Below are 24856 nucleotides of genomic sequence, written 5' to 3' on the forward strand. Positions count from 1 at the left end.
TTCAGAGTTATCTATTTTCCGGATTGACTTTTCTTACTAACTATTTTAATCATGCAAGATTCAATTCATGGCAAACTATATGTGACTAAACCCTAATTCCTTAGACCTTTTTAGTCTCCTCTAACTCTCATCAACCGCCAATTCCTTGGTCACTTAATTTCAATTAAAGGGTGAAGCTCAATTCTAGTTTACATGCCACAAAAATCCTAATTACCCAAATATAAGAGGATTATATGTCACGTATCCTGTTAAGTCCAAATAATTAGAAATTTAGGAGAAATTATTTTCAAGCTGTTGTTCAAGTAAAGAGCTTTTCCAAGTTATACAAGAACTCAATTAGCACAATGGTCATACTTCCGTTCCACCCAAATTCATAAAATAAAGAACGAAAATAATTCTTGAAATAGAAATCAGTACATAAATTAAAATAGAAAAATAATAGTATCAATCCATACAATAGACAGAGCTCCTAACCTTAACAGTGGGGGTTTAGTTGCTCATGGTTCAGAGAGAAAACTAGGATTCTGAAAAACTGTAAATTGCAGAATAAGGTAGAAGAGAAGAGAGAGCTCGAAGGGCTGATTCTTTTCCCTTTTATATATAATCCTAATTAATGTAAAATAAATTTCCTAAAACTAAATAATATCTTTTCCTAATTATCAAAATAATAAAAGTTTAAATCAAAATTTAATGATTGATTCGTGTAGCCTTTGGACGAAAGGGGGACCACCCTTGTAGCTAGGTGTGGCACCAAACTTGGGAGAAACCAAGTTTGGCATGGAGTGGGCAGAGCTCCCCTTTTGCTTCTTTGCTTGTGGCGCCAAACTTGGAAGGATCCAAGTTTGGCGACGGGCTGGTGCATGTATACTTTCCTTGGAATCTCCATGCTGGCGCCAAACTTGAACTTTTCAAGTTTGGCGTGAAGGAGGCTGAATTGCTTTCTTTGGAGGTCTTTTGCTGGCGCCAAACTTGAGCTTCCTCAAGTTTGGCATGGAGGTGGCAGCAAGCTTTCTTGGAACTTGTTGTGGCGTCAAACTTGGGGAATCCAAGTTTGGCGTGGAGTTGGCAGCTTTGATTTCTAATCTCTCCTTGCTCCATCCTTGACTTTAACACTGTTAAATTCGTCCAAAATGCTACTTGAAACAAACAGAATTGCACACAACTGAAAGTAGCATTCATATTGGCTAAAATATATTAAATCTTGGTTAAACTTATCAATTCAAATGCAAATTCACTAGGAAAAGACAGAGAAGATGCTCACGCATCACCACGCCCATGGCACACCCTTGATGAGAGTGTGCTTGCCACGCCTGGAGACACGCTCAGGGCACGCAAGCTTTACACTCACCCTAGATGCTTCTCTGGAGTTTAGGCCTAGCATGCCACGCCTGTTGGCACACTGCTGGCACGCCTAGCTTCTTTTTCTCATTTCTGTCTTCTTTGCTTCTCTTTTTCTCCTAAAATTCATGCAAGACACATATTCAAAGTAGTATTCCAGTAATTCATTATATATCCGTCAATATCACCTTAATTCAATGAGAAAATCCCCATTCTTTGACAACACTCTATGAGAAAATAGATAGATGATGCAAGTCATCATGGAGCACGTATGACATTCTGGTACATGAAACGTTAATAGTCTTTCAGGGTTTATATATGTTTTCGAACATTCATAATGCAAGTTGACATTCTCCGGCGTTATTTTTGTGCAAGTTGTCAACACACAAACTAGGATGCAGCTTGCTTTGGATGTCGTCATGGGGCGACACAACCCTATTCGTACCAATATTGGTCAAATGGCTGTGGATGAATGGGACTCCAGATGCAGGGTGTCTGATAAAAAGGACAAGAAGAAGCACGTTGATGGGCCAACCAAGAAGAGCCTAATCATCCAACCTATAGCCTAACAAAGTAACAAAAAATCTGATATTTTTTGTGTGATGACACCACAATTTTTTGGAATAGTCATCTTTTGCTTTCATTTTGTTAGTACATAGTTGTACATAGCCACAATAAGAATACTAAGAATCATTGTAGTGGATTCAACTTATGTGGATCAGTTTAGATCCAACTATCCATGTGCTTAGATGTCAACATCAGTGGTTGGTCTAAAGTGGTGTTGTGTCTTATATATTAATGCATTTTGGCCAACCCTTTGTTATGTTTTGCAACATAGTAATGACAAATCTGCAACACAATTAGTGTATTAACTCGGTCTTTTACTTGTCTAATGCAAATATAAATCTTACATGTTTTTTTCCCGTTTTATGTACGTCCCCATATGCAACCATGAATCTCAAATATACAAAACGAATAAGGTTTGGAACCCTATATGTGTAGCAGACCCGATCTAAAATCGATGCACTATATCTTACATGAACGAAAACCCAATGAATAGTCAGGATGTGTAAAAGATCCCCGAAAACCATATCTAGCCTAAACCCAAACCATATAAACAAAGGCCCAAAAATAATTAAATGGAGGCACAATATACAAGCATCTAATAAGTCATGCAGTCCATCTGTTGCCTTGGGACAATCCCAAACCCGTATGTGCCAAAGACACCCAAAAACTAAATCAATGGCAAATCCAATCTAGATAAACAAAGGCCCATTATGCAAACATCTAACAAGTCATGCAATTCATACTTTGCCTGCGGATCGATAAACAGCTAAAGTCCAATACAAATCTAACAAACTGGATGTCCACTACCAAGAAAAACAAAATGCAGACGTGAACTACAAAGAAACTAACGAGATCGATATGTCTGCTCTACTTGATCAACTACAAATGTAGCCTTAGAGTTGAAGGTTCGAATGTTTCAGTTAACATAACATCAAAGTTTACACATTGTAAAATTCACCTTGACCAACTAAAGGAGAGCGAGTACATAAGCTGTTTTTTGGATAAGAACTAGGAAAACACACTAACTCAACACACGAAGTCAATATACTCTGAGACATAGTTTCCAAACTAAAGTAAATAAAGGGAGAAAAAACTGACAGAGGTACCTCTCCTGAGCCATCATTACTCAAGTAGATATATGTATATAAACTCTTGTGTGCACAACGATCGGCTCCCGTAAATAGTACATTACCTCCTACATAGCGCTTGCCAGATTGCCAAGTAATTTCATCACCTGAAACAGAGGTTCGTTAGGAGTGAAAGCATTCAATGTAAAAGCAACCACAAGCAAAAAGCATAACAGAATAAAAGAGACATCCGTTAGGAGTAATTTCATATCTTACTCATGTGGCTCATCCCCCTAAGGTGATCAAGATGCTGGGTGGCGTTCCAACCCCCACCATCAACCTGCCCTTCATATTGGGTAGAGCCAATCTCACCACCTTCAACTCTGAACAGGTCCAATGTCCCGCAACACACATACATGCCACTTTTTGGACCCTCCTTGGTGTCTTTATGGTGACCGTTGTTGTTGGATCTAGTCACTCCGACATCAGCTGTCTACCGTCACAACCAAAAAAGTATTACACCGTGACAGAGACATCCGTGTATAATCCCATGAATTCAATGGCAGAAAAAAGGCAGCGATATGTTAGCCTTGAATCGAACGGTATATATATAACCACTTCATTTGCAAGGATACCTTAGATTTGTATTTACTCAATAGTCCACAATAGATATCGTTCAAGCTAGAACAATCATTTCGTATACATAGAGCTACCTAAATGTTGCATCAACACTTGCGATTGGTAATAGTATTCAATTTCATGCGGACTAAATAAAATATCATATTGAAATAGGTCCTAGTTATGAGTGGATTGGGAAAAATATACCTGGCTAATTTGTATAGATAGATCATTTACAGACTTTACGAATTTAGCCTTCTTCTTATTCTGGACATTACGTTGCATACACGTCTGCTTTGTGTAACCTGGTTTTTTACATTCTGCGCATTTTCACCGCATAGGTCTTTTTTTCGGAATCCTAGGTTCAGCTTTTGTCCGAACGACAACTAGATCACAGATATCTCCACCAGGAAATGGTTCCCTTGCCTTTGACTTTCTCTCACAAGATTCCTCTAGGTTCGCACACAAGTTACGAATGCCCATCAATGCAACTGAGAATAATCGAAAATCTTGGGCACGAAGTCACTTCAACGCTGAATGCAATACCCCGTGACGGAGTAAAAACCCTCTGTCACCGTCGTCATCAACTTTCTCTACATACTCATTGAGCTCCTTTCCATCCTTCGTCCATCACTTAAGTACTAGCCTTTGTGGGAGCTCCTCTAGATGCTCGTGCTTCATTGCGAAGAACATGTGCCTGCATGGGTAACCGTGGGTACACCAGAGGTGACAGTCACACTCCACTATCCCCATGTTCTTGTCAACTAAAATAACGATATGACTCCCCGGGTGAGCATATTCCCCCCACTGTGTACACCTTAGTAGTTAACAACTGCCCGACCCTAACAAAGTTCAGACCTAAGACATCATCTATTTCTTTTTTTACGTCCTTAAAAATAGCCTTGGTGTAGATACCAGTAGAACACCGCTCCAAGGACTCCAATGAAGTTGTCACCATAGGAACAGCATAAATTGATCTAAATTGCAACAACAACTCATTATTTTGGTATTTCTGCAAAAGAAGTACAAGATTTTGTTATAACTCTAACATTGTATGCTTAGATTGAAGGAACTTTTTCACTACCGAATTAATCATCTCATATCGGAATGTTATTCTATAACCGACACAAAACTTGTCTTGTAAAAAGGCATCACACCACTTCTCCTTCTTTCGATAAACTTGGTTCCCCCACACAGTATCATGTAAACCGTACTCATCTGCGGCCTTTTTCCATTCCAACTCAAACTCTTCAGGACCTATGTTGGCATAGAGCCAAATGTTGAAAAGCCTACGTAATGACTCGTCCTTTACGTTTGACGTCACATTTTTTCAACGTGCCAAGCATAAAGGCGATGGGTTGAATTCGAGAAAAACCCGTACAACCTCTCGAATAGAAACATCACTGTCAGTCACAACCACCGACGGCTCTTTACTGCATATCACCTCTAAAAAAATTCTCTAGCAACCACGTATAAGATGCAATACTCTCATCCAACACCACTTCAAAGCCAAAAATACATGTCTGCTTATGGTTGTTACAACCGAAAAATATCACCAATGGCCTATTATACTTATTCTTCTTATAAGTCGAGTCGAATGTGAGTACATTGCCAAAGTACTCGTAGTCTAGCTGGCTACCTCCGTCTGCCTAAAATAAGTTGGCTAGCATCTCATCATTCGTCACATTGTATCTAGCCATAGACATTGGGTCTGTATCAACTTTTTTCTCCAAGGATACAATTGCTGAGTTTGCATCACCATCAAGTATCTTCGCACGCCTATTTCGATCGACATAGTTGTATGCATCCTTCTTCAGAAATCCAACCAAAGAATACCCCCAAACATTCTGGCCATATACTGCATAGTCTTCAATGTTGAAATCCCGCATCCTTGCATTCCATCAATTTGTGCTTTGGCCGCATCCGTCATTGAAAGAAAGTTTAGGATTAAATGGACCATGCCTTTGTGAGTCATCTCATGGTTGTGTTTTGTGATGACTTTCTTAACTTTCCATAAATTACTCCTCTTTTCCAAGTATATACACATCCTTGTCTCAAAATTTGTCATTGTCTCTGGCTTATGTGGCCTCTTCCTGTCAACCCGGTGATAATGCTTGCTGTGTCTCAACCCCTCCTTGTTACAAAATAATCTTTTCCTAATCAAATTACCAGCTTCATCTTTGAACATGTCGCTCCGTCGAATACCGAAACCCTGGAATTTTCCCAACTTCTGATAGAAATCACAGGCATGGTCTTCACTCTGGAATACCTTTCTCAGTATGCCCTTATCATTTACTGTAAAGGCATCTCCGTACTTGACTCCGTCGTCACTCGGTGTATAAAGGACGTCATTAGAATCAATTGTTTCCATCTACAGTGTCAAAAACACAATGCAAAAGAATACAACGACAAAATCATTCCATTTTACAACAAATAGCGAAGATAAGAACATTAGTTCCTCAATCAGATACATTAAACCCCACAAAAGACAACCCAAGTGAATGCTCATGTACACATATAGGTATAAACCAATTCAAAAGCCGTTGAAGTTACCCTAACTCCCCAACATTAACTATAAACAATTAACCCACAAAAAATAATTAACAACCATAATAGACCACAAAGAACGAAGACAGATCCACATCTATACGCTATTTGTGACTCCTTAACACGAGTTAAACCTATATACCACCCCACTTCACCTCAAAAATTGTTTTCTTACATGTAAAATACACATACTGATTGCCTTTCTTTTAGAGACGACGTCACCACCACGAAAACGACCTAGCAGAGTCCACAATGGAATGTGAATTGCAAACTCTGAACGAGTTAGCCCCGATCAAACACAGCTTTAGATTAGACAAAACCTCTCCACTTTGGACTTCGAAAAACGGAATCCACCGAACACCTTCCTTAGAGTCGATTAGATACGGCTAGGGTTCCTTTTGATCAAGGTTATTCTCCTAAGTTAGCAGATGTACTTATTCCTAATTAATTTCTTCCTATTATCGATATATTTTCCATTAGTTTTCACTTTTCAAACTAGGTCATCCCTTTTCAGAGTTCACAAAGCCTAACTTACATGCCTCCTTCAGAATTCAATTTGACCTAGCATAATTAACGAAAGAAATTATTCTTGTAAAAAAAAATCCAACTCTTCCCCACAAAAGATAAAGGGGTTGACCGGAAATCTCCTATACCACATACATTTAAAGGTGAATTATAAGGTAGAGAGGTAAATTTATAGATATTCTATTTTAATCACAAATGTAATACCCGATCTACCCAAAATTTAGTAAATAATAAATTAAATAGGAGCGAATATGGTTGGAAGATTTGGCAATTGGAATTTGATAATTTAAATATGATATTTGGATTCAGTGAATTTTTCCGAGTCGGAAAATATAGTTTTCTGCGTAAAAGTGCGCAGTGGAATTTTGACCGGCAGTACCGGCTGAGATTTATCTGGTACTACAACTAAGGAAATTGATTATGGGTAAATAAGATTAAGAAATGAGGAATTATAATTAGGGAAGGTAGAAATATTTAAAGTGCGATTTAGAGCGCTAATCTTAAAGATTTTGGCCCAAAATTGGGCCAATGGGCAAAAATAAGTGAACCGGGCCTAAGTGGGCCCAAGACCCAACATATATAAACATTAGTTGTGAGCATTTCAGCTCATTTTACCCTAAAAAGAAGGGTTGGGGCGCTGATTTGAGAAGAGAGAAGAGAAGAGAGAAAACCTAACTCTCTTTGATCTTCAAACCACCATAACTTGAGCTACGGAGCTCCGATTGACGAGCCGTTTGTGGCCACGCGTTGCTCTTCTCATCCTCTACAATTCTATCTAAGTTTGGTGATGAGTATTTCATTCATCTCTGCCCAGTTTTCGAAATTCCCCACTGTTACATGTTTTTGGGTAGTTAGTGTTGAAATCTTGTGATTTTGGGTGTTTAGGGATACTCCAACATGGATTCTAAGTGGGTTCTACCCCTACTTCATATGGGCTGAGGTAAGAAGTGCTCAAACCCTTGTGATTTGTCATTTTTATGAGCCCTAGGTTGATGTATGTATGTGACATTGGTTATGTTAGTGTATTTGGTGATGTTGGTGCACAATTGGGAGATTGGTATTGCTTGAGGAGCTTTGGTAAGGCTTGGAGCTAAGGTTGGTGAAGAATTCCACAGAAGATGCTCAATTGGTTTGGCTACAAGAGGTACAGTTTAAGTTTCATTTAAGTACCGTGTGTTGTGATGAGAATTCCTAGGCTAGATGCCCCTAGGATTAAGTTTGGATTGTGTAAATGGTTGGTGCTAATATACATAGTTGATATGTAATGTGAATTAATGATTGGGTTGAGAATTGTGTGACCTTGTATGCTTGGTGTATTGAGAATTTGATGTACTGGGTAATGAGTATTGATTTGTGGTTTATGCATTTAAATTGTGAAAAATGGGCCGGAGGCCGTGAATTTTGGGCCGGAGGCCGGAAAGAGGTAAGAAAGGTAAGTCGATGTGTGCATTGTATGATGGCACAAGTGATTGGATGAATTTCAGATAATGAATATATGAATGATTAGGTTGGTTATTGAATAATAAGGTTTGAGAAGTTGAAGTGTGGAATTTGGTAATTTTGGGTGAAATTATGTAGACGAGGTATGTTTAGTTCGGTTGAGATATATTATGTGATCATATATGTGATTATGATTATTGATGCCTTGATGGTATGATGATGCATTAGAGATATGTATGTTGTGATATATGCTTGGGGAATGATTAAGGTTGATTTGTGGGTGAAATCACGTGATAGTGAGTATGATATTGATTACGTATAATGATGGTTGATTGGAAATGGTATTATTGGAAATTGGGATGAGGAAGGATGTATGACATGATATTGTATTTGTCCTTTAGCCATTTGATTGAGAAGTGTTAAAATGGTTAGATGTGATTTTGGGAATTTTTGGTAAAGTGTCAATGTGTGAGTTGAGGATGGCTTGATGTGGATTTTGGTACATTTTGATTGATTTCAAAAAAAGTTGAAATTGGCATGTTTTGGTTGATTTTGAAAAGAGTTGAAAATGGCTTGTTTTGAAAATGGCACCTAGTGGTTTTTGTATGAAAACATGGTTTTTGGGCATACTTTGACGGGACATAACTTGGACTACGGATCTCTGTTTTGTGCCAAATCTGTTTAGAAATGAAATTGGATCCGGGATGTCCATGCCGTTTGAAGAACGGGTGAAAAATGATTTAAAATGAGAAAGTTATGTCCGTCGGAAGATTGGGGGTTGAATCTGTAAATTCTGCAACTTTTAACTTAGAAAATTTTTAGCAGAATGACCCTCCACGCATAGGCGCACGTGGCGCGTACGCGTCGTTCTTCAAGAAGGCACTATCCACGCGTGCGCGTGGTGTGCGTGGGCGCGTCGATGCGCTGCACCAAATGCCCAGCTATTTTCCCGAGAGTTGTGCCAGTTTTGTGCTTGGGGCGCAAGAGCACCCACGCGTACACGTGGCTGACGCTTGCGCATCGTTTGGCTATTTTTCAACCCACGCGTTCGCGCGTATGACGCTTGCGCATCGATGAGTTTTGTGGCCATCCACGTGTGCGCGTGGATTGCACGTATGCGTGGTCCTGTTTTCATGCCAAAGTTGATTTTTGAGTTTTAAAAGCCAAATCTCATACTTCTAAGCCTCCGATCTCACCTCTTATGTATTAAATCATTCTGATATGCCTAGCAATGAGCTAGGGGATGTGGTAACTTGCGAGTGAAGCAAGGGGAAAAGTTATGATCAATGATGATCAAAGATGATTATATGAGATATGGAGGATGACGGTGGAAGTACCGTGTATGCCATGAGCCGGAGGGCTATATTTATTGATAAATGGCCCGTTCTTGATTGGACCATGAGCCGGATGGCTGAGTTATTGCCGGGTTACGGCAAAGCCATTATTGTTTATGGCTGAGTATAAATGCATATATGATTAATGAATGAATATGTTAAATGGATAATAATAAAAAATATTGAAATGTGATGTGCGACCCCGGGTAGTAGGCAGTGGCGTTGTCCACTTGCTCCGGGTATGAGACAGAAAAGGAGGATTATGATAAACGAGTTTAATCGTGGGGTTTTGAATAAATGTGTATTTGTGATACCTGGGTAGTAGCAAGGGTCATGGTTCGTCCCGCTTGCTCCGGGTCATTGTCTGAGGATTGATAATAATGAAGGGTGATTATGAATAAATGTTTATTGGTGATACTTGGTTAGTAGCAAGGGTTGTGGTTCGTCCCACTTGCTCCAAGTTAATGTTTGAGATTTGGTAACAATGAATGTTGATAATATGAATTGAGATTGAATGAATATATGTTTGAGATGCCTGGGTAGTAGCAAGGGTTGTGCTTCGTCCCACTTGCTCCGGGCCAATGCTTGAGATACCTGGGTAGTAGCAAGGGTTGTGGTTCGTCCCACTTGCTCCAGGTCAGAGATTGCGACGCCTGGGTAGTAGCGGCAGTAGTGGTGAATCCACTCGCTCCAGGTTGAGCTTTTAGACACCCGCTTGGGTAGTAGCCGCAGTAGTGATTATTTCACTGGCTCTGGGTTGAGCGGGCAGTAGCAAGGGGGTTGTAGCTCAAACCTACTTGCTCCGCAAGGGGTGTTTCTGTCCAATGGTTAGCTACCAGGACATGTCGGGTTGGCTATATAACCGACAGATGATATCATCAGCCATAGGGCAGGCATTCATCATTTGCATATGTTTGAATTGTTTGGGTTTGCCATTTGTCTTGGATTTCTACATCATATATGCCATGTTACCTGACTATATGCTATTTGTTATACTTGTATCATGTTTGTGTATTACTTGCCTGTATTGCTTGTGTTTGTACAACTGAGAGGCCCCTCATGCTAGTGTCGGTGGGTGTGAGGGTTGTTCTTGATAGGATGAATTGATGATGCGATTGCATGATGATGTATTGATATAGAACTGCTGAGGCAGAACAGCTGGTGATGGTTTTGCTTATGATTCTGAGTCTGATTCGTGAAAGAGTCAGCGAGTTGGGAAACATGTGAAACATGAATTGAATTTAGCACTCCCTTATGACAGTTGCCTATTCATGGATTAGCGAGAACCTAGGATGAATAATTGGTGAAGAAGTTTAGGATGCTTAGTGAGTTTTTGTTGCAGTACATTGAATTTATTTGGCACTTTTACCGTACTGGGAACCCATGGGCCCGGGGTTCTCATTCCGTATATATCTCTTGTTTTTCAGATACAGGTCCAGGTGCTCAGAAGTGAGTTGTGGGTCGTCTGAGAGACGGAGAAGATCTTTATTTCCTCTACTTTGTGTTTTGATTAGAATCTCTCCACCTTTGTTTTGGAAAGTTTATATTATGTATTGAACTCTTTGAATTTGCCTATAAAGGCTCTCATGTTTCCTTCGGGAGAGATTAGGATATACTGTTGTCAACTAATTTCATAATGTACTCTAGCCGACCTAAACTTCGCGGGTCGCGACTAGTAGCTATTTACTTATGTTATATATATCTATCTGTTATCTATCTCTTTATCTCCTCTACGCCTTGTCCGTATATCGTTTTCGGCTTCACGGTTTATCTTTTGTTGTCGAAACGTGAGAGATACATCTTCGCGATTTTATTTCTACTCTTTTCAGGCTTCTCGATTAATACTCCTTTCGAAATTACCTATATTTATTTATTAAAAATCCACCTGAGAGTCGTACCACCGTAATATCATTGACTTATGACTCTAGCATAAGGATTTGAATATTAGGGTGTTACATTATGGTATCAGAGCAGTTCGTCCTCGTGAGCCTGAGGGATGGAACTGCTTATGCTTCAATGCATACTCTGAGTCTGTGCCTGTGCTAGTTAGGGTATCCAATCGATACATCTAGCATGAAGTCCATGAGTGTACCTTTGGTACTTTGAAGCACTATACTTCCGATATTGAGACTGATCAACTTGATATCGATTGTTTGGTGTGTATAGGAACCAGATGGCACCTCGTGGACCCGGTCGGGGACGTGAAAGAGATCGTACTAATACGCAGGAACCGGAAATCAACCCGAATAACCCGGTAAACCTTATGGCGGCGTTGGAGAATATGGCTGCTGCTATGCAGGCCACTACGGAGGCTCTTGGGCAACAGATGAACAATAATGGCAATGGCGGAAGGGAAGCTCAGGGCCCGATGACACTGGCAACCTTCTTAAAGGTTAATCCACCTAAGTTCAAGGGAACCACCAATCCGACTGAAGCTGATACTTGGTTTCAGGCCATGGAGCGAGCACTGCAAGCGCAGTTGGTGCCTGAAGAGCAGCGTGTTAAATTCGCTACCTATCTACTCATGGGGGAAGCATCGCATTGGTGGCAAGGGGCTCGACGTCTCCTGCAACAGGGGAATGATCATATCACTTGGGATGCCTTCCAGGTGGAATTCTATAAGAAGTACTTTCCGAATTCCGCCAGGACAGCCAAGGAATTGGAGTTACTGCAGCTAAAGCAAGGTGCTATGTCCATATCTGAGTATACAGACAAATTTGAGGAGCTATTCAGGTTTTCCCGCATGTGTCAAGGAGCTCCGGGAGACTTCGAGGAATGGAAATGTATTAAGTATGAAGGAGGGCTCCGGAGCGACATCTTAAGTTCAGTGGGACCAATGGAGATCCGAACTTTTTCAGAGTTAGTGAATAAGAGCAGAATTGCTGAAGAGTGTGTGAAAAGGAGGGTTGCAGAGAAGGGAAGTCATAGAGAGCACAACCAAGGATTCGCACCAAGGGGTCGAGAGTTTAAGGAGAGAGGATACGTACAACACTTTCCTCAAGGACAGAATAACTTTGCGACGAGTAAGGAGTCCCAAAGGAATGGTAAGGGAAAACGGGCAGCGGCTGCTTCTGATGTTTCAAGCTGTCAGAGATGTGTAAGTCATCACCCAAATAGGCCGTGCCGATTGGGGTTAGGTGTATGTTACAAGTGCGGGTTTCCAGGGCATGTATCAAGAAATTGCCAACAAGGAGAGAGTCAGGATGCGAGCCGATTGCGACAGTAAGATTGAGGTAATTGCCTTAATACAAATGGATAAATGCCTGTGATGTAAATGACTTTCTGTTGAGAATGATGTGTTGTGTTTGTTATGTAGTTGGTTGATTTCTGGATTTTTGGTGAAATGGATTGAACTCGTGACTTTTAGTTCCTTTGATTTAAATAGATAAGGGATGGTCCTAAATGATGGATTTGGAAACGTTAATTCGAATTGTCGGTCAAGTTAAGTGGTGGTTTAGTACTTGAGGAAATAAGTGATGGAACTAATACTTGACGAGAAATCAAGGTGGCATAGCGGAAGCTTGCTAAAGCGTTAGCATAGTATGGTAATAATAAGGAAAAGTAGAGCATGATTGGAAATGCTTTATGCTTTGAGTACTTAAAAGTTTAGTGAGCTTATGCAGATAATGATTCTAGGTAATTGGAATTAATTGCGGCTGTGAGCCTTGATGGTTCTGAAACGGATGAGGAAATTATCATTGATGCATAATTGGATTCAGATGATGAGAGAGTGCGAGTTGTCGTGTTTGAGAGATGAGTACCATGATGTTTGGTCATAGTGACCTTGGAATTAGATTGAGATTTATAATGATTGGTTTTGAAAGACGAATGTGAAAGCCACTAAATTGAAATATAGATGCAGTACTGAGATTGGTTTGAGGGAGCCCGTGACGGGTGGTAAACTCCAATTTTTGGGGAGGTACTGTTGAAAATTTTTCTCCAAAAAATTTGAAAGAGTGCTGGTTATGGTTTTGATGATAATTTTTTATATGAGTAACTTTAACAAAAGAGATGTGTCTCGAATGCTTTTATAGACTATTAAAGGAAAGCGGATTCTCATGATTTTTGTTAAATTTTTATTTCAAACTCATTTGCTTTCTAGAAATGAAAGGGGTTTTTGATTGATGAGTCAGAGACTTTATAACAGCAAGTCATGTAGAAATTCGAAGGTTTGAGAATAAGAAAGTAAGTTTGGAGGTTATGCTTGGAGTTGAGCTGTGATTAGTGGTAATTGGCTTGGCAGAGGGAGAGGATAGTGATGGATGGAATTTTCGAGGGCAAAAATTTCTGTTAGAGGGGTAGAATTTAATACCCGGTCTAACCGAAATTTAGTAAATAATAAATTAAATAGGAGCGAATATGGTTGGAAGATTTGGCAATTGGAATTTGATAATTTAAATATGATATTTGGATTCAGTGAATTTTTCCGAGTCGGAAAATATAGTTTTCTGCGTAAAAGTGCGCAGTGGAATTTTGACCAGCAGTACCGGCTGAGATCTGTCTGGTACTACAACTGAGGAAATTGATTATGGGTAAATAAGATTAAGAAATGAGGAATTATAATTAGGGAAGGTAGAAATATTTAAAGTGCGATTTAGAGCGCTAATCTTAAAGGTTTTGGCCCAAAATTGGGCCAATGGGCAAAAATAAGTGAACCGGGCCTAAGTGGGCCCAAGACCCAACATATATAAACATTAGTTGTGAGCATTTCAGCTCATTTTACCCTAAAAAGAAGGGTTGGGGCGCTGATTTGAGAAGAGAGAAGAGAAGAGAGAAAACCTAACTCTCTTTGATCTTCAAACCACCATAACTTGAGCTACGGAGCTCCGATTGACGAGCCGTTTACGGCCACGCGTTGCTCTTCTCATCCTCTACAATTCTATCTAAGTTTGGTGGTGAGTATTTCATTCATCTCTGCCCAGTTTTCGAAATTCCCCACTGTTACACGTTTTTGGGTAGTTAGTGTTGAAATCTTGTGATTTTGGGTGTTTAGGGATACTCCAACATGGATTCTAAGTGGGTTCTACCCCTACTTCATATGGGCTGAGGTAAGAAGTGCTCAAACCCTTGTGATTTGTCATTTTTATGAGCCCTAGGTTGATGTATGTATGTGACATTGGTTATGTTAGTGTATTTGGTGATGTTGGTGCACAATTGGGAGATTGGTATTGCTTGAGGAGCTTTGGTAAGGCTTGGAGCTAAGGTTGGTGAAGAATTCCACAGAAGAGGCTCAATTGGTTTGGCTACAAGAGGTACGGTTTAAGTTTCATTTAAGTACCGTGTGTTGTGATGAGAATTCCTAGGCTAGATGCCCCTAGGATTAAGTTTGGATTGTGTAAATGGTTGGTGCTAATATACATAGTTGATATGTAATGTGAATTAATGATTGGATTGAGAATTGTGTGACCTTGTATGCTTGGTGTATTGAGAATTTGATGTACTGGGTAATGAGTATTGATTTGTGGTTTATGCATTTAAATTGTGAAAAATGGGCCGGAGGCCGGAAAGAGGTAAGAAAGGTAAGTCGATGTGTGCATTGTATGATGGCACAAGTGATTGGATGAATTTCAGATAATGAATATATGAATGATTAGGTTGGTTATTGAATAATAAGGTTTGAGAAGTTGAAGTGTGGAATTTGGTAATTTTGGGTGAAATTATGTAGACGAGGTATGTTTAGTTCGGTTGAGATATATTATGTGATCATATATGTGATTATGATTATTGATGCCTTGATGGTATGATGATGCATTAGAGATATGTATGTTGTGATATATGCTTGGGGAATGATTAAGGTTGATTTGTGGGTGAAATCACGTGATAGTGAGTATGATATTGATTACGTATAATGATGGTTGATTGGAAATGGTATTATTGGAAATTGGGATGAGGAAGGATGTATGACATGATATTGTATTTGTCCTTTAGCCATTTGATTGAGAAGTGTTAAAATGGTTAGACGTGATTTTGGGAATTTTTAGTAAAGTGTCAATGTGTGAGTTGAGGATGGCTTGATGTGGATTTTGGTACATTTTGATTGATTTCAAAAAGGGTTGAAATTGGCATGTTTTGGTTAATTTTGAAAAGAGTTGAAAATGGCTTGTTTTGAAAATGGCACCTAGTGGTTTTTGTATGAAAACATGGTTTTTGGGCATACTTTGACGGGACATAACTTGGACTACGGATCTCTGTTTTGTGCCAAATCTATTTAGAAATGAAATTGGATCCGGGATGTCCATGCCGTTTGAAGAACGGGTGAAAAATGATTTAAAATGAGAAAGTTATGTCCGTCGGAAGATTGGGGGTTGAATCTGTAAATTCTGCAGCTTTTAACTTAGAAAATTTTTAGCAGAATGACCCTCCACGCGTAGGCGCACTTGGCGCGTACGCGTCGTTCTTCAAGAAGGCACTATCCACGCATGCGCGTGGTGTGCGCGGGCGCGTCGATGCGCTGCACCAAATGCCCAGCTATTTTCCCGAGAGTTGTGCCAGTTTTGTGCCTGGGGCGCAAGAGCACCCACGCGTACGCATGGCTGACGCTTGCGCGTCGTTTGGCTATTTTTCAACCCGCGCGTATGACGCTTGCGCGTCGATGAGTTTTGTGGCCATCCACGCGTGCGCGTGGAGTGCACGTATGCGTGGTCCTGTTTTCATGCCAAAGTTGATTTTTGAGTTTTAAAAGCCAAATCTCATACTTCTAAGCCTCCGATCTCACCTCTTATGTATTAAATCATTCTGATATGCCTAGCAATGAGCTAGGGGATGTGGTAACTTGCGAGTGAAGCAAGGGGAAAAGTTATGATCAATGATGATCAAAGATGATTATATGAGATATGGAGGATGACGGTGGAAGTACCGTGTATGCCATGAGCCGGAGGGCTATATTTATTGATAAATGGCCCGTTCTTGATTGGACCATGAGCCGGATGGCTGAGTTATTGCCGGGTTACGGCAAAGCCATTATTGTTTATGGCTGAGTATAAATGCATATATGATTAATGAATGAATATGTTAAATGGATAATAATAAAAAATATTGAAATGTGATGTGCGACCCCGGGTAGTAGGCAGTGGCGTTGTCCACTTGCTCTGGGTATGAGACGGAAAAGGAGGATTATGATAAACGAGTTTAATCGTGGGATTTTGAATAAATGTGTATTTGTGATACCTGGGTAGTAGCAAGGGTCATGGTTCGTCCCGCTTGCTCCGAGTCATTGTCTGAGGATTGATAATAATGAAGGGTGATTATGAATAAATGTTTATTTGTGATACTTGGGTAGTAGCAAGGGTTGTGGTTCGTCCCACTTGCTCCAAGTTAATGTTTGAGATTTGGTAACAATGAATGTTGATAATATGAATTGAGATTGAATGAATATATGTTTGAGATGCCTGGGCAGTTGCAAGGGTTGTGGTTCGTCCCACTTGCTCTGGGCCAATGCTTGAGATACCTGGGTAGTAGCAAGGGTTGTGGTTCGTCCCACTTGCTCCAGGTCAGAGATTGCGACGCCTGGGTAGTAGAGGCAGTAGTGGTGAATCCACTCGCTCCAGGTTGAGCTTTTAGACACCCGCCTGGGTAGTAGCCGCAGTAGTGATTATTTCACTGGCTCTGGGTTGAGCGGGCAGTAGCAAGGGGGTTGTAGCTCAAACCTACTTGCTCCGCAAGGGGTGTTTCTGTCCAATGGTTAGCTACCAGGACATGTCGGGTTGGCTATATAACCGACAGATGATATCATCAGCCATAGGGCAGGCATTCATCATTTGCATATGTTTGAATTGTTTGGGTTTGCCATTTGTCTTGGATTTCTACATCATATATGCCATGTTACCTGACTATATGCTATTTGTTATACTTGTATCATGTTTGTGTATTACTTGCCTGTATTGCTTGTGTTTGTACAACTGAGAGGCCCCTCATGCTGGTGTCGGTGGGTGTGAGGGTTGTTCTTGATGGGATGAATTGATGATGCGATTGCATGATGATGTATTGATATAGAACTGCTGAGGCAGAACAGCTGGTGATGGTTTTGCTTATGATTCTGAGTCTGATTCGTGGAAGAGTCAGCGAGTTGGGAAACATGTGAAACATGAATTGAATTTAGCACTCCCTTATGACAGTTGCCTATTCATGGATTAGCGAGAACCTAGGATGAATAATTGGTGAAGAAGTTTAGGATGCTTAGTGAGTTTTTGTTGCAGTACATTGAATTTATTTGGCACTTTTACCGTACTGGGAACCCATGGTCCCGGGGTTCTCATTCCGTATATATCTCTTGTTTTTCAGATACAGGTCCAGGTGCTCAGAAGTGAGTTGTGGGTCGTCTGAGAGACGGCGAAGATCTTTATTTCCTCTACTTTGTGTTTTGATTAGAATCTCTCCACCTTTGTTTTGGAAAGTTTATATTATGTATTGAACTCTTTGAATTTGCCTATAGAGGCTCTCATGTTTCCTTCGGGAGAGATTAGGATATACTGTTGTCAACTAATTTCATAATGTACTCTAGCCGACCTAAACTTCGCGGGTCGCGACTAGTAGCTATTTACTTATGTTATATATATCTATCTGTTATCTATCTCTTTATCTCCTCTACGCCTTGTCCGTATATCGTTTTCGGCTTCACGGTTTATCTTTTGTTGTCGAAACGTGAGAGATACATCTTCGCGATTTTATTTCTACTCTTTTCAGGCTTCTCGATTAATACTCCTTTCGAAATTACCTATATTTATTTATTAAAAATCCACCTGAGAGTTGTACCACCGTAATATCATTGACTTATGACTCGAGCATAAGGATTTGAATATTAGGGTGTTACAACAAACATAATGACACGTGGTTTTTTCTTAGTGCAACGAGAAGCAGCTTCACAAAATATTAAAAGTGGCTTAAAGCTTCACACGACACGAGCCAATATCATTGCTAACTCGTAGCCTCGTAGACGTGCACACATAATAATTTTTTTTTCCTTTTGTGGGAGGAGTAGAATCAATGAATCATAATAGTTAAATAACATTAAATGCTATTTGAGAGCTAATCAAAAATACGAAATTTCTTGTACCAAAAATCAAGTGTATATTAACAATTTAACATTAATTTGTTGACAATTGTTATGCTACTTGTTATATTAATTTTTTTTGTTTTGATATAACCTAAATAATTGCTGATGAAGATAATTTGAAGATAATTTTTGAAGGGAAAAATATTTGTTTTATCTCAAGATTTGACAAAAAAATTTATTTTTTTTATCTTCATAAGATAAATAAATTCAATTTTATTTTAATATCTTAAATAATTTTAATTTTCTTATTTAAATATGTATAGCACAATTTTGTCATATAGCATATTTGGTATTACTTTTTAAATTTTAAAAGTTTTATAATTTAAATTATATTTATTTATATTTTAGTGCGGATCGAATCGAAATTTTGACCGATCTACATTGATCCTCTATTTGCATCTAATACAGTTTTTATCTATTTAATAAATCCTCTTTTTACTTTAAATTATCAAAGATAGTATTTTAATTTATATTCCATTAATTGGATCCCTAAATATCTCTACTTCTTATCAATTATCTTGTACTTGTATATACAGAGAAATCAGCTTCACATAAACTATTAGAGTCTCTTACGGATTACGTATACCAACGTTTTTTCATAAATCTCGCATAAACTGCTACTGGCTACAGTGATTTATGCATTGCCTCAATCCTTCAGAAATCACTTCTGGCTATAGCGGTTTTTGCATGCACCATTTTGAACGCAAACTGCGATTACCAATAGCAGTTTACGTTGATCTAGAAATGCTGGTAAATAATGATTTACATAGATGTATAAAAGTTGTAATTTTTTTTTCCAAAGATAATAGGTTATATTTCATTAATTATTAAAAAATGAAATACAAAGATGTCCAAAAGCAGAACAGCATAATAAAAGGTGGGGATTTCCCAAAGACACTACACTGAAGGTATTCATCTAACGGTGCGTGGTCGAAAAATGAAGAAAAATCTTAAAGAAGAAATAATGATAAATCAAATTGAATGCAACTAAGAGCTTGTCTCATGGAGATGACGACCTAAACTGGGAGTTCTTTGGATTTCACGGAGCAACTTGACAGAGCTTGCTAGAATGGCAGACGGCATAGAAGTAGAACCTTCAAAAATCAACTGGTTGCGAGCTTTCCAGCAGTTTTAGCAAATGATGGCAAGCAATTGAGGATTACGGTCAGCATTCTTCAACGGGTTAAGTATCTCTGTTGATGCAGTCCACCATGTCCAAAAGTCGTTAGAACTCTGAGGGGGAAGACAATCACGAATATAACTCTGAGACCACACGTCTTTAATTCTAGAGCAATCGATCAAACAATGAGTGACTGTTTCCGTTGCTTCATGATAGCAAGGGCATATTGGTGATATAGATGGGATGCGGTGATGAATCTGAGCAAGCACCGGAAGTCGGCCATGGAGAGCTTTCCAGATACATAGCTTAATTTTGTGAGGCAAGTTCAACTTCCATAGATCAATCCACGGCTTTTTCTGCTGCATATAATTAGGGCAAAGCTCCAGAGGCGGATGGTAAAATAAATAGCCAATTCTGTAACCTGAAGCTGTATCATATTGCTTGGATTTGTTCAAATCTCATTGCAATTTGTCCCTACTCTGCTGAATTTTAACTGACAAAATCCTGTTTGTAACGTCTTGGGGAAATAATTCTTGAATGAGATTCTGATTCCAAGTTTTATCTTCAGTAATTAGATCTTTAACTCTTGAAACTAACTCAGAAATAGCCTGTCTATTTGGCATGTCAGAAATCATTAAAGGATACGGAGGAGGCAGCCAAGGATCCTCAAAGGTTCGGATATTCTCACCAGTACGCACAGCCCAATTAAGACCTTTTTCAACAATCTTTTGGCCTTCCAGTATGCTCCTCCATCTCCAAGAAGGTAAGAATCCAATTTCTGCCGTTATAGCATTACCATTGCTAAAGTATTTACCTCTTAAGATTTTGGATAATAAGGAAGTAGGCTGTGTTACAAGTCGCCAAAACTGTTTGCCTAAAAGCGCCAGATTTTGGATTCTGAGATCTTTAAATCCAAGACCTCCTTCTTTTCGTGAGCGAGTCATAGTGTCCCAGCTAATCCAAGCCATCCTCCTTTCAGAACCTTTTTGTCCCCACCAGAACTGAGAAAGTAGAGAGTGAATTTTCGAAATTAAACCATCAGGCAACTTGAAGCAAGACAATGTATAAATAGGAATAGCTTCTCCCACTGCCTTAAGCAATATGTGTCTACCACCTGACGAAAGAAGATTGCGCTTCCACCATTAGATTCTTTCCCGAACCTTTTCTTTGATCATACTAAAAGAAATCTTTTTCGATTTAGAGACTGTAGAAGGCAAACCAAGGTATTTATCCTAAGCCCCAATATGATTAATATTCATAGAGTTAGCCAGTTGTGTACGAGTAGTGAACGGAGTGTTGTGGCTAAAGAATACAGCAGATTTATTAAGATTTACCCTCTGGCCACTGATGCTTTCATAAGAATTCAATAAATGCAGGATATTTGAACATGCTTCAGGATTAGCCTTACAGAATAAAATGGAATCATCAGCAAACAGGAGGTGGTTGACCTTGGGACATCGCCTATGTATCTGAAGACCCTGAATTAGTCTGTTTTGTTCTGCCTTGTGTAGCAAGAAGGAGAGACCTTTTGCACAAAAAATAAAAAGATAGGGGGATAGAGGATCTCCTTGTCGAATACCTCTATTTGGTTTGAAGAAACCATAAGGTTGTCCTTCCACAATAACAGAATAAGAAACAGTTGTCACTAATTCTCGAATCCACATGATCCATCGGGAGTCAAAACCAAACTTTTCCAATATAAACCAAAGAAAGTGTCATTCCACCCTATCATATGCCTTACTCATATCTAATTTTAGCGCCATTTCATTTTCGAGACCCCTTTTTTTGTTCTTCAAGTAATGCATACACTCGTGAGCAATTAGGATATTATCAGAGATTAATCTGCCTTTAATAAAAGCACTCTGCGTAGGGCTAATTAGTCTATTCATCATACCCTGAAACCTATGTACAAATACTTTGGAGATAATCTTGTAAAAGACTGAAGAAAGGCTTATTGGTCTTACCTGAGTCATATCTTTAGCATCAGAAATCTTGGGAATAAGACAGATCTGAGTGTGGTTAAAACCCTTCAAGATTCTGTCCCCAGAAAAGAAGCTCTTAACTGCTCGAAACACATCACCACTAAGTATGTTCCAGAAGCTTTGAAAAAATTTTGCTGTCATACCATCATCTCCTGGAGCACTTTGAGGATGAATGCTAAATGTTGCGCGTTTCACTTCCTCCATAGTCACTGGTCTTTGAAGCCTACGGTTCATGTGAGCTGTAACCTTAGGTTCAAACTCAATAAACAGAGGTTCAGGGTTCTCATGACAAGTGGAGGAAAAGATGTCCTTGAAATAAAATTCAGCCACAGAAGCAATACCAGCATTTGAAGTAGCCACTTCACCATCACTGCTAGTTAGTTGCCAAATTCTATTCCTTCGGGTTCAATTTCTAAATTTCTGATGGAAGAAAGCTGTATTCTGATCACCAGATTTGAGCCATTTAACTCTAGACTTATCTTTCCAATAAGATTCCTCATTTTGCAATGCTTTTTCAAGTTTGTCCTCTATTTCTGAAATGATGTCGCCTCCATGAATTCCTGCTAAACGAAGTTCCTCTAATTCCGACTGTAGTAAATCAATCTCCACCTTCGAATTAGATCTGTGTTCTTGCTGCCATCTGAAAATCTTATGCCGACAACGCTTTATTTTTTGAGCTAGGATATACATGGCTGAACCATCAATTTGTTCATGCCAAACCTCTCTAACAATCTGCCTTATTTCATCATTGGAACACCATCTTTCTTGGAATTTGAATCGACGTTTAGATCTCTCAGTTCTCGGATTAGAGTCTAGGAGAAGAGGGGCATGATCCGAGCCTGATTCTGACAGTCTGAGAACCGTTGCATTGGGATAGAGTTGCTACCAATCAACTCCTACCAGGAATCGGTCCAGTCTTTCCTGTATCAACTCATCACCCCCTCCGTCTATTTGACCAAGTGAATGGTCTTCCGACCATACCAATATCAATTAGGGAATTATCATCAATAAAACTATTAAATGTTTCAATAGAAGAAGGAGATTTAGCACCCCCACCTTCTTTCTCCAATTGATTAGAAATGGCATTAAAATCCCCCATTAACACAACCTTACCATCGAACTGTTGGGTGACTGAAGTTAATTCAGCAAATTGAGCCATTCTATGTTGATCATTTGAACTGAGATAAACACCTAGAACATCATAGGGATCATTAGAACCAGCTGTCAAAACTGATGCCGCAATGAAAAATCTACCATGCTGTAAAATCTGAATAGTGCAACCATCCCTCCATGTCATTGCCAAACCCCCTGATAATCCATCCGGATCTACAATAAACCATTCCTTGAAACCACAAGATCTTAGTTTTCCTTCAACTTGTCGAGATTGATTTTTTGTTTCACAGATAAAACCAACCTCGGGGGAGTAGGATTTGCAAATCCCTTTAAGATTGTGGATTGTCAGGGGTCTCCCCAAACTCCGACAATTCCACGAGAGCAGTTTCATATTTCTTTGGGTGCCACTTGAAGGCTGGCACCCTCCACCGTCATAGCAATTATATGAGGGTTCCGAGTCTCTGATTTGTTGCTCATGGTGTAGAGAAAATCAGAATTGGTATTCAATGATTCCAAAGAGACATAAGATATATAGAATGAGTGAATTAGAAAACGGAATGAATTAAAAGAGGAATGAATTGGGAGATAAAACGAAAATTAGGGAGCTAAGTGGAAAAGAAATTAAGAAAAGAAAGTAGAAGAAAATGGAAAATAGTTTGACGAAGAAAAGACAAAGAAAGGTGTAACCATGGAAGCGGCGCAGTGAAACCCTAGCAGAGCGTCGGGCGCTAGATTTGTAACTATTTTATTTGAGTAATTTACCCTTAAATTTATGTTATCACAAGAAAAAAAAATAAAATTCACAAAAAAAGTATGAATTTTTATGCAAATAGTGATAATAAAAAATAATAAAAACTATAATTTATATCTAGAAATAGAGATGAAACACAAAATAATGTTTTAAGTGGTATTTAAAATGTATAATTTTATTTAGAACAAAAATTACTGATTAAATATTTATTATGAAGACAATAATACTTTTTTGGGATAATTTGGCTTTATCTTGTAACTAGTGTTAAACCCGTGCGATGCATGGGCTTATATTTTAATTTGACATGATAAATTAAAAATAGTATTTTATAACCGTAAATTTTTTAACTTTAGTATAATATTATCATCGTCATTATATAATAAGTGTATTAATTATGTTATTTTATATTTATTTAAAATAAAATACAAATAGAACAATTTAAAATCTATAATATTCTTGAACTATAAGAAAAGAGATATGAAAAAATAAGAATATATATAACTGTTAAACTATATTGATAGCATATCAATTTTGCACTAAACTTTATACCAAAAAACTAACAAAAGTTTATCGACAATATAATATTTTACTAACATCATTAGATAAACAATTGCCATATGATGTTGTGCTCCATGTTACACATTCCATTTCAGTCTAAAAGTATAATTATAGATAAATTAGTTAAATTTACGACAAATATTCGTACAAAAGTGTAAATCATAATATGTATACTAATAATATTTTAGTTTAAGTAATTTATTAGTTCTTATACTTTACTAATTTTTTAGTTAAGTTTTTATAGTCTAAGAATTTATAATTAAATCATTATGTTAGGTAAAAAATTTAATTAAATTCTTAGTAGTTATCATCTTTTAAAAAATATACACTAATCCTAAAATAATTTGTTTTTAAAATATTTTATAATGCATGCTATATTAAATATAAAAATAAATGTTAAATAAAAATAAAAAGAAGCTAATTAAATATTTTTATTTACTATAAGGACCGAATATAATTACAAACTTTTAAATTATAAAGATCTAAATAAAAATTTGGTGAAATTATAAAGATTAATAGAATAATTAAACTTAATTTTTATAATTGTATTTTACTATTGTAAAATATAATTAATTTTCAAATACTCTAACTAACAAATCAAAATACTAAAATAGTAATTTAAATAATAACACATATACTAGATTAGATGTCACAAATTAAAGAGACTAAATATGATTTTATTTATTATAATATATTAAACCTTTTATTTTAATAAATTCGTAACAAATGTATTAAAAATTTAAATTTTATATATTTTTTACAAAAAATTTTTTTGATAATTAACTTTTTATGTATTTTTAAGATACATATTAACTAAACTCTTGAAATTATTAATTTTTTCTTG

General features: G+C 38.1%; 1 pseudogene; it reads right to left on the reverse strand.

Annotated features, from left to right (window-relative positions):
- Positions 1-2572: 2572 nt before the first annotated feature.
- On the reverse strand, positions 2573-22887 carry LOC148547502 (protein FAR1-RELATED SEQUENCE 5-like; annotated as a pseudogene).
- Between the last annotated feature and the right edge of the window lie 1969 nt (positions 22888-24856).

Source organism: Arachis ipaensis, chromosome B8 (assembly GCF_059453495.1).
Source record: "Arachis ipaensis isolate K30076 ecotype BB chromosome B8, ASM5945349v1, whole genome shotgun sequence".
In the NCBI taxonomy this organism is placed as follows: domain Eukaryota; kingdom Viridiplantae; phylum Streptophyta; class Magnoliopsida; order Fabales; family Fabaceae; genus Arachis; species Arachis ipaensis.